The sequence below is a fragment of the Gorilla gorilla genome, chromosome 21 (genome assembly GCF_029281585.2).
Source record: "Gorilla gorilla gorilla isolate KB3781 chromosome 21, NHGRI_mGorGor1-v2.1_pri, whole genome shotgun sequence".
NCBI lineage: Eukaryota > Metazoa > Chordata > Mammalia > Primates > Hominidae > Gorilla > Gorilla gorilla.
In genome coordinates, this window is record NC_073245.2 from 32,257,839 (window position 1) to 32,267,968 (window position 10,130).

The following is a 10,130-nucleotide window of genomic DNA, read 5'->3' on the forward strand; positions in this document are numbered from 1 at the left end:
GACTTGTCCTTTAAAATGCTTTATCTTTTTCTTTAAAGATTTATTTCAATAAAACTAATTGGGACCACCCATATTTCAGTAGGACCTGAGTATGGATTGGAAGTACTTGCCAGGGCAGCAGCAATCTTGCTGTTTTATTTAACATGCATCCTTGGGCAGGTTGCCCTTAAATCTTACACTGTGGTGAAGGGATGATTTTTTTTTGTAATGCACAGTAGAGTTGGAGTACTTAGTTCTCTTGTTGTCCAGTATATCTAATAAGTGTTTCATATTATTTCCACATAAGGGAAATAAGGGAGTACTTTTCTTTTTCCTTCTGTCTTTCTATCTAGACATCACCATTCATCCATCGCTTAGGCAGCCATTGATTCAGCATGTGTACATGCATGTGCAAGTGTGTATGTGTGTACATGTGTGTGTGCCTGTGTGTGTACATTATCTACTGTGTACCAGGCCATATTTCTGGTATCAGTCTCAGCTCCTCTTCTCCAGTACACAGATTCCTCTTGTCTATAAATTTCTGTAATAGAAATTACTTTCTGTCACCAGATAGAAATTCTGTCTGGTGCTCAAATTGTTGTTGCTGTTTAATTTATAGCACATTTTTAGCTGTTTATTTCTAATATTTAAATGTACACCGTGTGTCCCTGCAGGCACAGCTCCAGGAGCTCTGCATTCGCATGCAGGCTCAGCCATCACACACTGGAGCAAGTGTCATGTGGCCTCCTCTGTGATCATGACCACTCATGGCCTGAGCTGGCCACAGGGAAGAGCAGCCGGCCACACTTCAGGTTTATAAGTGGCTTTGAAAACACAAAACATGATGTCTGACTCTCCCTGTCCTGTGATTCCCAGGGCCCAGACTGGGATCTAAAGAGAGGAAGAAGGGACACAGGCCTCCTTATTACTCTCCTTCATTAATTCATTCACTAAACAAGTACTTACTGAGTGCCTACCAGTTGTCAAGTATGATGTTAGTGTTGCGAATCCAGAAGGGAGCAAAGCAGGAAAGTTCTGCTCTCGAGGAGCCACGTGTTCCTGTTCCCAGGAGCGTCAAGGAAGCCCCTGCAGGTTTGCGTCATCACTGCCAGCAACAGTTGAACCAAATGGGAAAAGCAATCAGGGAATACTGTTTCACAGTACCAACTATTTACATATTTGGTGAGAATTTACTTGTTTTTTAGTCTTACTTTGATGATTTTTCTTTTCATTTCTTATCCAGTATTTTATTCAACAATTTTCTGCTGATTTAAATAATAAAATTGCTTATTTAAAATCAACAAATTATTACACTAGTGATTAAAAATAAATCAAAGTAAAGGCACATTCTAATGCACATTCTCCTTCTCTGCTGATGAGAATGTAAATTGGTACAATCTTTCTATCCTTAAAACTTTAGTGCTCATTAATGAAATAAGTCACCCTTAAGCAGTGTATTCTAAAGAAACAATCAGAGATTGTCAAGGATTTATACAAAGGATGATCATGACTGTGATTTTAAAACCAAGGGAAATTTAAAGCAACCTCAATGCTCAACAATAGGCATTAAATTAGTGATGGCATATTTTTTTCATTATACTTTACGTTCAAGGAATACATGCGCAGAATGTGCAGGTTTGTTACATAGGTATACACGTGCCATGGTGGTTTGCTGCACCCGTGATGGTGTATTTTTGTAAGAGAATATTATGCAGTTATTTAAAAGGATGCCTTTATAGTGTGATTTTTTTAAAAAAAATAGTGTATCGGTAAAGAAAGTACTTTTGTATAAGACTCAATATGTGTTCATTAACAGCAAGTCTTGCCAAGCTAATTTCCTTTTTGAAGCAGTAACTAGACTAATGTATATGTGGAATTCAACACATCTAAAAGGGCATATAGAGCTTTTCATATACATGTATAGAGCTCCTGGAGCACCGGGTGGGTTGTGGTTGCCAAGCGCTGGAAATATACAGGTAAATAAAATATAGCCCCCATAGTCAAGAAGCTCATAATGCAAAGATAGGGGAAACAAACAAATGGAAAATTACAAGAATACAACGTTATTCAACAAATGTTGACCACATATTTACTGTACGCTGACTCTACAGCAGTGAACAAGCCATACTTATGTCCTCCCTTTTGGAGCTGTTCAAACCCATTTTTAAAAGTTGATATAACAGAAAAGCTAAATTCAAGGAAGCACAAAAGCTAAGTTGACTATCGAGTATCTTCAGTCTAAATTTGGTGACCTGAGAGGGGATGAGAAGGTGGAGGATCATGAGTGAGTGAGACGTAGCACCAGCCCTCAGGAAGGGTGACAGCAAAATGTGTAGGGACAGAAAGACTAGAGAGGGGAAAACAGGGGAAGGAAGTCACAGAGTAGAAGGAATCCTGCTTTATATCAGGAGCCATCATCTTTTGAGGGTCGAGGAGAAGGATTCAAAGGAAAAATGAAGATTGAAGAATGAATGCTAATACAAATAGATCATGGTCCTAAAAAGGAAAGACAGCTGAATTCAAGGGCAAAGAGTTCACTTTGACAAGGAAAGCGGTACTTACTCCTCAAATATGGCAGGCAAAGAAGGGGTCAGTAATAATAGAATCTGAACTGGAAATAAAGGACGTTGAGAAAGTTCGTAATAAAGAATAGTAAATTTCAATCTTCCCAGAAACAATGAGCTCATCCCCTGTGAGAAAGGGCTTAGAAATGAGAACTTAAGGGAACAAAATGATCTATGGCAAACTTGCTAATTGACTGATCTCTTGCAAAACATTGAGCATTTACCATATTCTAAGTTCAAATACCCATGACTCTGGGAGGACATGGAGCTGGCCTTGGAACCAGTTCACATGATGAGGGGACCTGCAAACACACCTGGAACATCTACAGGAGCAATACACATCACAGAAACATGCATGTCATGGCCAACACCCACACATGGCCTCAGAAAACTAGGTAAGCTTGGCTGTCCCCTTACTTGCCAAGAATCGTCAGAAACTCAGTGTTGTAGAATAGAAAGACCATGGGCTTAGGGTCGCATGGACCAGGTTGTAATCCAGCTCAGTGCTTCACCAACTGGATGGCCTTGAAGAGAGCTCAGTACCTGCCCAGCTCCTCCATGGGCACCGAGGTGCCTGCCAGCCATGCGAAGCTGTGGAGCAGACTGATGAGGAGGTGGAGGTGAAGCATTGAACACACAACAAGAACTCACTACACAACTTATTTGTCTGGTTATGCTTATTCAGATTTTGCTATAGGACAAAGATTGACTAACAAGAGGTGGCTTTAGGTTCAGATTTTCCATTGTTCCTGGTAGACCTATGAAGATGATACCTCTATTAATATTTAATGCTGTCATATTTTAGGTACAGCCACTGCAAACCACCCTGCCTAGAACCCATATTTATTTAGTAGGATCTATCGATCATCTATCAGTAAATCAAAAATGGCCTTACTGCCCAAGGTAATTTATAGATTCAATGCCATCCCCATCAAGCTACCAATGACTTTCTTCACAGAAATGGAAAAAACTATTTTAAAGTTCATATGGAACCAAAAAAGGGCCCACATTGCCAAGAGAATCCTAAGCCAAAAGAACAAAGCTGGAGGCATCATGCTACCTGACTTCAAACTATACTACAAGGCTATAGTAACCAAAACAGCATGGTACTTGTACCAAAACAGAGATATAGACCAATGGATAAGAACAGAGCCCTCAGAAATAATACCACACATCTACCACCATCTGATCTTTGGCAAACCTGACAAAAACAAGAAATGGGGAAAGGAGTCCCTATTTAATAAATGGTGCTGGGAAAACTGGCCAGCCATATGTAGAAAGCTGAAACTGGATTCCTTCCTTACACCTTATACAAAAATTAATTCAAGATGGATTAAAGACTTAAATGTTAGACCTAAAACCATAAAAACCCTAGAAGAAAACCTAGGCAATACCATTCAGGACATAGGCGTGGGCAAGGACTTCATGACTAAAACACCAAAGCAATGGCAACAAAAGCCGAAATTGACAAATGGAATCTAATTAAACTAAAGAGCTTCTGCACAGCAAAAGAAACTACCATCAGAGTGAAGAGGCAACCTACAGAATGGGAGAAAATTTTTGCAAAGGGCTCATCTGACAAAGGGCTAATATCCAGAATCTACAGAGAACTCAAACAAATTTACAAGAAAAAATAAAACAACCGCATCAAAAAATGGGCAAAGGATATGAACAGACACTTCTCAAAAGAAGATGTTTATGCAGCCAACAGACACATGAAAAAATGCTCATCATCACTGGCCATCAGAGAAATGCAAATCAAAACCACAATGAAATACCATCTCACTCCAGTTAGAATGGCAATAATTATAAAATCAGGAAACAACAAGTGCTGGAGAGGCTGTGGAGAAATAGGAACACTTTTACACTGTTGGTGGGACTGTAAACTAGTTCAACCATTGTGGAAGACAGTGTGGCGATTCCTCAAGGATCTAGAACTAGAAATACCATTTGACCCAGCCATCCCATTACTGGGTATATACCCAAAGGATTATAAATCATGCTGCTATAAAGACACATGCACACATATGTTTCTTGCAGCACTATTCACAATAGTAAAAACTTAGAACCAACCCAAATGTCCATCAATGATTGACTGGATTAAGAAAATGTGGCACATACACACCATGGAATATTATGCAGCCATAGAAAAGGGTGAGTTCATGTCCTTTGTAGGGACATGGATGAAGCTGGAAACCATCATTCTTAGCAAACTATCGCAAGGACGAAAAGACAAACACCGCATGTTCTCACTCATAGGTGGGAATTGAACAATGAGAACACTTGGACACAGGAAAGGGACCATCACACACCGGGGCCTGTCATGGGGTTGGGGGACGGGGGAGGGATAGCATTAGGAGATACACCTAATGTAAATGACCAGTTAACGGGTGCACCACACCAACATGGCACATGTATACATATGTAACAAACCTGCACGTTGTGCACATGTACCCTAGAACTTAAAGTATAATAAAAAAAAAAGTAAATCAATCTATCTACCAATCTATCTATCTATCTCTGTGTGAAGGGTTTCTTAATGGTTATTTCCTTTCGTTTGGTTACTGTTATGACCTATCTTCTCATTTCACTTAAAACAATACAGTTTTCCCCAAATTATCAGTACTTACATAAATAACTAAAACATAAATGGTAATCCATAATAGTAATTAATACTAATTTTATTATTAATAAGTAGTAGCAAGTAATAATAGTGCTTCCTTGACTATTTTATCATTTGCAATTTACTTTAAATACTGCAGCACAGACACTGTGGGATTACATGCCTGTTACTTGGGTTGAGCTAAAACTCAGGCCCTCACAGAATTCAACCAGGCAGGTACACTTGCCTCAGGTTACAGAGGAAAACCCTCTGCTGGAACAAGTATTGCAGAGCTTCTTTTATCTGTATCTTACTTTGGCTTGTCTGATTAGCATGCAGATTTGGGTTAAACTTGTGGCTTGTTAATAAGCTGATGCATGCTTAAAAGTGTTCTCTTTTGGTGAAATTGAAGGTAATCAAAGTATGTGGATTGGCTAAAATATTATGGAAATACTCCCCTGTATTATAACAGGGTATAAACAACCAAAGGATCAATGATATTTGGTGATTTTGCCTGAATCTTGATCTTTTTATGGTTCTGTGTCCAGCCAGGAATCCCCAGGGCTCTGCCTGCCTGAAGCTGTCCACACGGTTAGCAGAAGCCCCTCTGTGGAATTGCGGGTGTCTATCTCAAGTGACCTTCCAAGCAAGGTCTGAGCACCTAACAGGACAGAAGCCTGAGACTTCAGTGAGCTCACAGAACAAATTGTATGAGCTGCTTCTGTGCTTGCTTGATAATAACTCCTCAACTGAAAAGAGCTGGATGTGTCAGAGTTTTCTTTGAAATTAGCTTTCCTTAGAGTCTACTAGCCAGATTGTAGGGGGAGAAGTGAATGCTCAGCCACCTCTAACCTCTTTAAAAGCTGCCATTTTCTACCAAAACAAAAACAGAAACAAAACAAAATAAAAAAACCCTAAGAGTTTTGCATGACCAAATTGCCTGAGGTCAGCTGGTATGCTAATACATTAAGCCATAATCATAAAAGTATTTCTACTCATATTTAAGTAAAAGTTCTCCTTGAATTCCAGATAGAAGGAGTTTCTATAGTAGAATTAACAATTTATTTAGTATGCTCAAATTCTCACATTTTGGTGTTCATGTCCATCAGATGGCTTTGAATTGTTACATTTGTGGCTTATGTATATGCTAGCCGAATTGTGCTTTGGCCTTTCTTTTCTGATCAGCCATTAATCTGGGTAAAAACTGGGGCTAAATGAGCCCCCTGGCATGTTTTCATATTTGACACTCTCTATCCAAATCTCTAGAGCAGAGATACTGGTGTAAGTCCTATAAGGGAAAGACAACGACTGTCTTGTTCGCTTCATATCCTCAATGCCCAACATGGTCTGGACCATAGTAAGTGCTCAGTAAATATTGGTGAAATGAATGAAAGAAACAAGGAATGAACGAGCATTTCTCCCTTTCTATTCATGTTTGTGAGTGGCTTGCTGTCTTCCTATCTGTCTGCCCCATAGGCATCTGTATGGGAAGGACTGGCAGTTGGTGCTACTAAATAAACCCCATCTTGGGTAAATCACTGTCGATGTGTCTTCTCATCCCAGTTTGGTCTCCACTGGTTCTTGGGCAGAATTTCCCTGAGATGTATCCAAGTCACAGATTTAAAAACTGAAAAGAAAGTTTGAATTCTCTGAAAATTATGATGTACTCTTCTCAATGGGGCAAAAGGAAATTATACATATGAAGAGCTGCTTAAAATACAAGCAAAAGTCTCATTTCACCCAGTTTTGGAGGTCAAAGCTCTTGTCCATGTAAAGCAAAGAACTGAGGGTATAACTTATCTTGTGGAATCCTTGAAGAAGCCATTTCCTTGAGCACAAGACCCAAAATGTTCCTCAGAATGGCTTGTAAAATCCCTCGGAGGGTCCTATGTCCTAAGTCAGAGGTGGTAAATCCTGGCTCTTGGTCAAACTCAGCCTGATGCTTGGTTTTGTAAATAAAGCTATATTAGTAAACAGCCACACCCATTCATTTACGTATTATCTATGGCCACTTTCCCACTACAACAGCAGCATCAAGTTGCACAGAGACCTTCCTGCTGGTAAAGCCTAAAATATTTACCATGTTTAGATAAAAGATTTGCTGACTGTATCCTAAGTGTCTGGAAAGATTTATCCATTAGCCAGGATGGACATTGATCCTTTCTACATCATTAAAACAGCCAAAATGATAGTAGGAGTTATATAACACACTTCAAAAGCACTAGGATTAATGTCAGACTTGTTTCAATTATGCCGATACAAAAAGAGTTGGATGTCTTGTTTGTTCATTTGTATTGTGCCTCATTCTACAAAGGATGTGAGCTGGTATATAAAAACACATACAATATAATAAAAGGTTAAAGAATTAATAAAATTCTAGCCAGAGAAGATACAAATTAAAATAGGAGGTGGAAACAAAATGAAAGTTTTTTCCATTTAGGATTTAACCTTTTAATTCTATATTATTTTATATTAATATTGCAACCACTGCCTTTTTCTATTTACTGTTCTATTAAATCTGTTTAGTTCTTTTACAGTTTTTTTACAATTATCAAATATTTCAAAAATTTTAGTTTTTTGATTAATATTACAAACACTCATAACAACACTTACATTTTTCAAACTAATATTCAAAATAAAGGTGCCATATTTGTTTGAACGTTAAAAAAAGTACAATGTTAGCCGGCACAGTAACTTTCCCTCATCTCACTGGCTTCTCTCACCCAGAAAGACCTCTGACCTCTGTCTTGAAGGTGGTTCGCATCTTTTCAAATAATATTTTAAAATTTATAACATGTGTAAGTAACCATTGTATATGGTGTTGCTTTCTGTTTTTTAAAGTTTACATGAATAAGGAATTATTTTATGCATAATATTTTCAACTTGCTTTTATTTCCCAACACTAGATGTTAGAAATTCATCTATGCTAAAATAAGTAGATTTAGTGTATTTATTTTAATAACTGTGTAGTAGTTAAAACATATCCCCAATTTGTTTATCCATTACCAATGAATAAACATTTTGATTGTATTTTAAAGTATTTTTTAAAAGCTTCAGTGGTCATTCTCATACCTTCCTCCTTGTGCAAGGCAGAGGTTTCTCTAGGGCTTATTTTTGGAAGAGAAATGGGTAGGTCTCAGAGTATCTCATGAAGATGAACTTTACTAGATGATAGCCAAATTGCCCTCTGAAGTGCTTATACTACTTCCTATTTCGACCATTAGCAGATAATTTTCCTGTTTTGCTGTATTCTAAAGAGTAAACCCTCAAAAGGAGGTAGGGGCAGAACAGGAAACAGATAAAATTTAACACGAAGATACAGCTGGGGATTGTAAGAAGCAGTAGCATGAAAGACCTCTCAGGTCCTCCTGAAATGTCCTGACTTTACTCTGTAAACAGTGGAAAGCCTTCAAAATCTTTAATATGAATTTTCATTAATAGGGAAATATTCACTTTGCTTCTTTCTTGAACTTTAAACAAGTTGCTTAAGCAAAAGTTCTAAAAAATGGCCATAACCTCAAACATTTATTGATTCAGATCTCAGGAATCTAGGAGATTAAGGGCTAAGAATCAGGTGTGGGTGGCTCACTTCTGTCCTTAGTTTCTTGGCTATAATTTGCTGAATGTTCTTTTCCCCTCCATATCTGCCAGTTGGAAATCTTATGAGAAATGTTCCCTGTTCAAGGACATGAATGACAAGATCCGCATCCAGCACCCTCTGGGCCTATGGGGAAGCCACCAAAGTAGACTTACATTTTGTTTAAAATGATGGGTGATTGTTCCATCAAGCTCTGACGTTAATGGTTTCGGTTAATCTGATACAATTGAGACAATATTTTCTCTTGTCATTATTTCTTCATTTTTATCAAACGTCACTCACTGTTCTGGGTAAAGGCAGATCTAGCCTTCTTCTGAAGCTGCACCTCCAATTTTATGTGCTGACTTGGAAGGATGGCTATTTACAGGACTCCTGGGCTGGTTCACCTTCCTTGGATACTCGAGTACTGGAGTGCTCAAATGCATACGTTCTAGAGACGGTTTGTTTCATTATAAGATGTGACTAAATATGAACCTGAAAGAGCCAATTCATAAAGATGGATCCCAAATGTAAATAGAGTTATATTGGTAAACTGGGCCCAAATTTAAAATAAAGCCAAGCAGCTATTTGCTGACTAGATGTCTCTCACACACACTTTGAGTTCCCTGAAAACCGACACTTGTGTTCAGTTTTGGGACTTGGTTGAAGCTGAGCCCTTTCTCAACCAATCATTGTTCAGCTGCCTCAACCAATCAGGACTCAGCTGCCTTGACCAATCAGGGTTTATTTGCATAGGTGAACCTGATTGGGAACTTGGGCAGGAACTTTCACTAGAAAACCAGAGCTCTCCCTTTGCTTTCTGGTACACAACTTAGTTTTTACACTGAAGGCTGCATGTCCCCAGTTTGCAGACTGTACACCAGAATAAAATCTCTTTTCTCCAAACTCCTTTTCAAAAAAATTTTCATTCACAGAAACATGTTCAACATTCTTTTTTCCTTGAGCAAACCCCACTTACTTTCCTCCTCCAGCCTTCCTAGGTCAGAGTCACAAGTTGTGCCAGAGGCAGAACAAACTAGACAGTTAGGAACACAATAAATAGCAAGCACCTGCTCCAGCACCTCTGAGGAAGGTGTGTACATACATACAGAGTAGGGCTTCTTTCATTTATAAATACTCTACATCTGGAGCCTTTTTCATCTGCAATTAAAAGAAAAAGACTTTAAAAATAGGAGAGATGAAAACAGAAGCCAAAACCCTAAGCAGTGTAGGTGGGGACGTGGAGCTGGGTGGGGACGTGGAGCCAGCCCTAAGGATGGCTGGGGACCGGTCCTCTGCTTCCTGCATCCGCTTCTCTCTGGTGCTCGCCTCGTTTTCCCTGGCCGACTGTCAGAGTGAAGCCGGGGTAATGGCTTCTTCTGGAACCGTGGGGCTTGCCTCTTCACAT

The 10,130-nt window shown here is 38.9% G+C and overlaps 1 long non-coding RNA gene across 1 annotated transcript; it reads right to left on the reverse strand.

The window, feature by feature from the left end:
• Positions 1-6,784: 6,784 nt before the first annotated feature.
• Positions 6,785-9,217, reverse strand: LOC109024318 (uncharacterized). The gene is made up of 3 exons (XR_002003793.4): positions 9,089-9,217; positions 8,899-8,960; positions 6,785-7,087 (listed from the first exon to the last, which is right to left on the reverse strand). It is a non-coding gene; the product is annotated as an uncharacterized lncRNA (long non-coding RNA).
• Between the last annotated feature and the right edge of the window lie 913 nt (positions 9,218-10,130).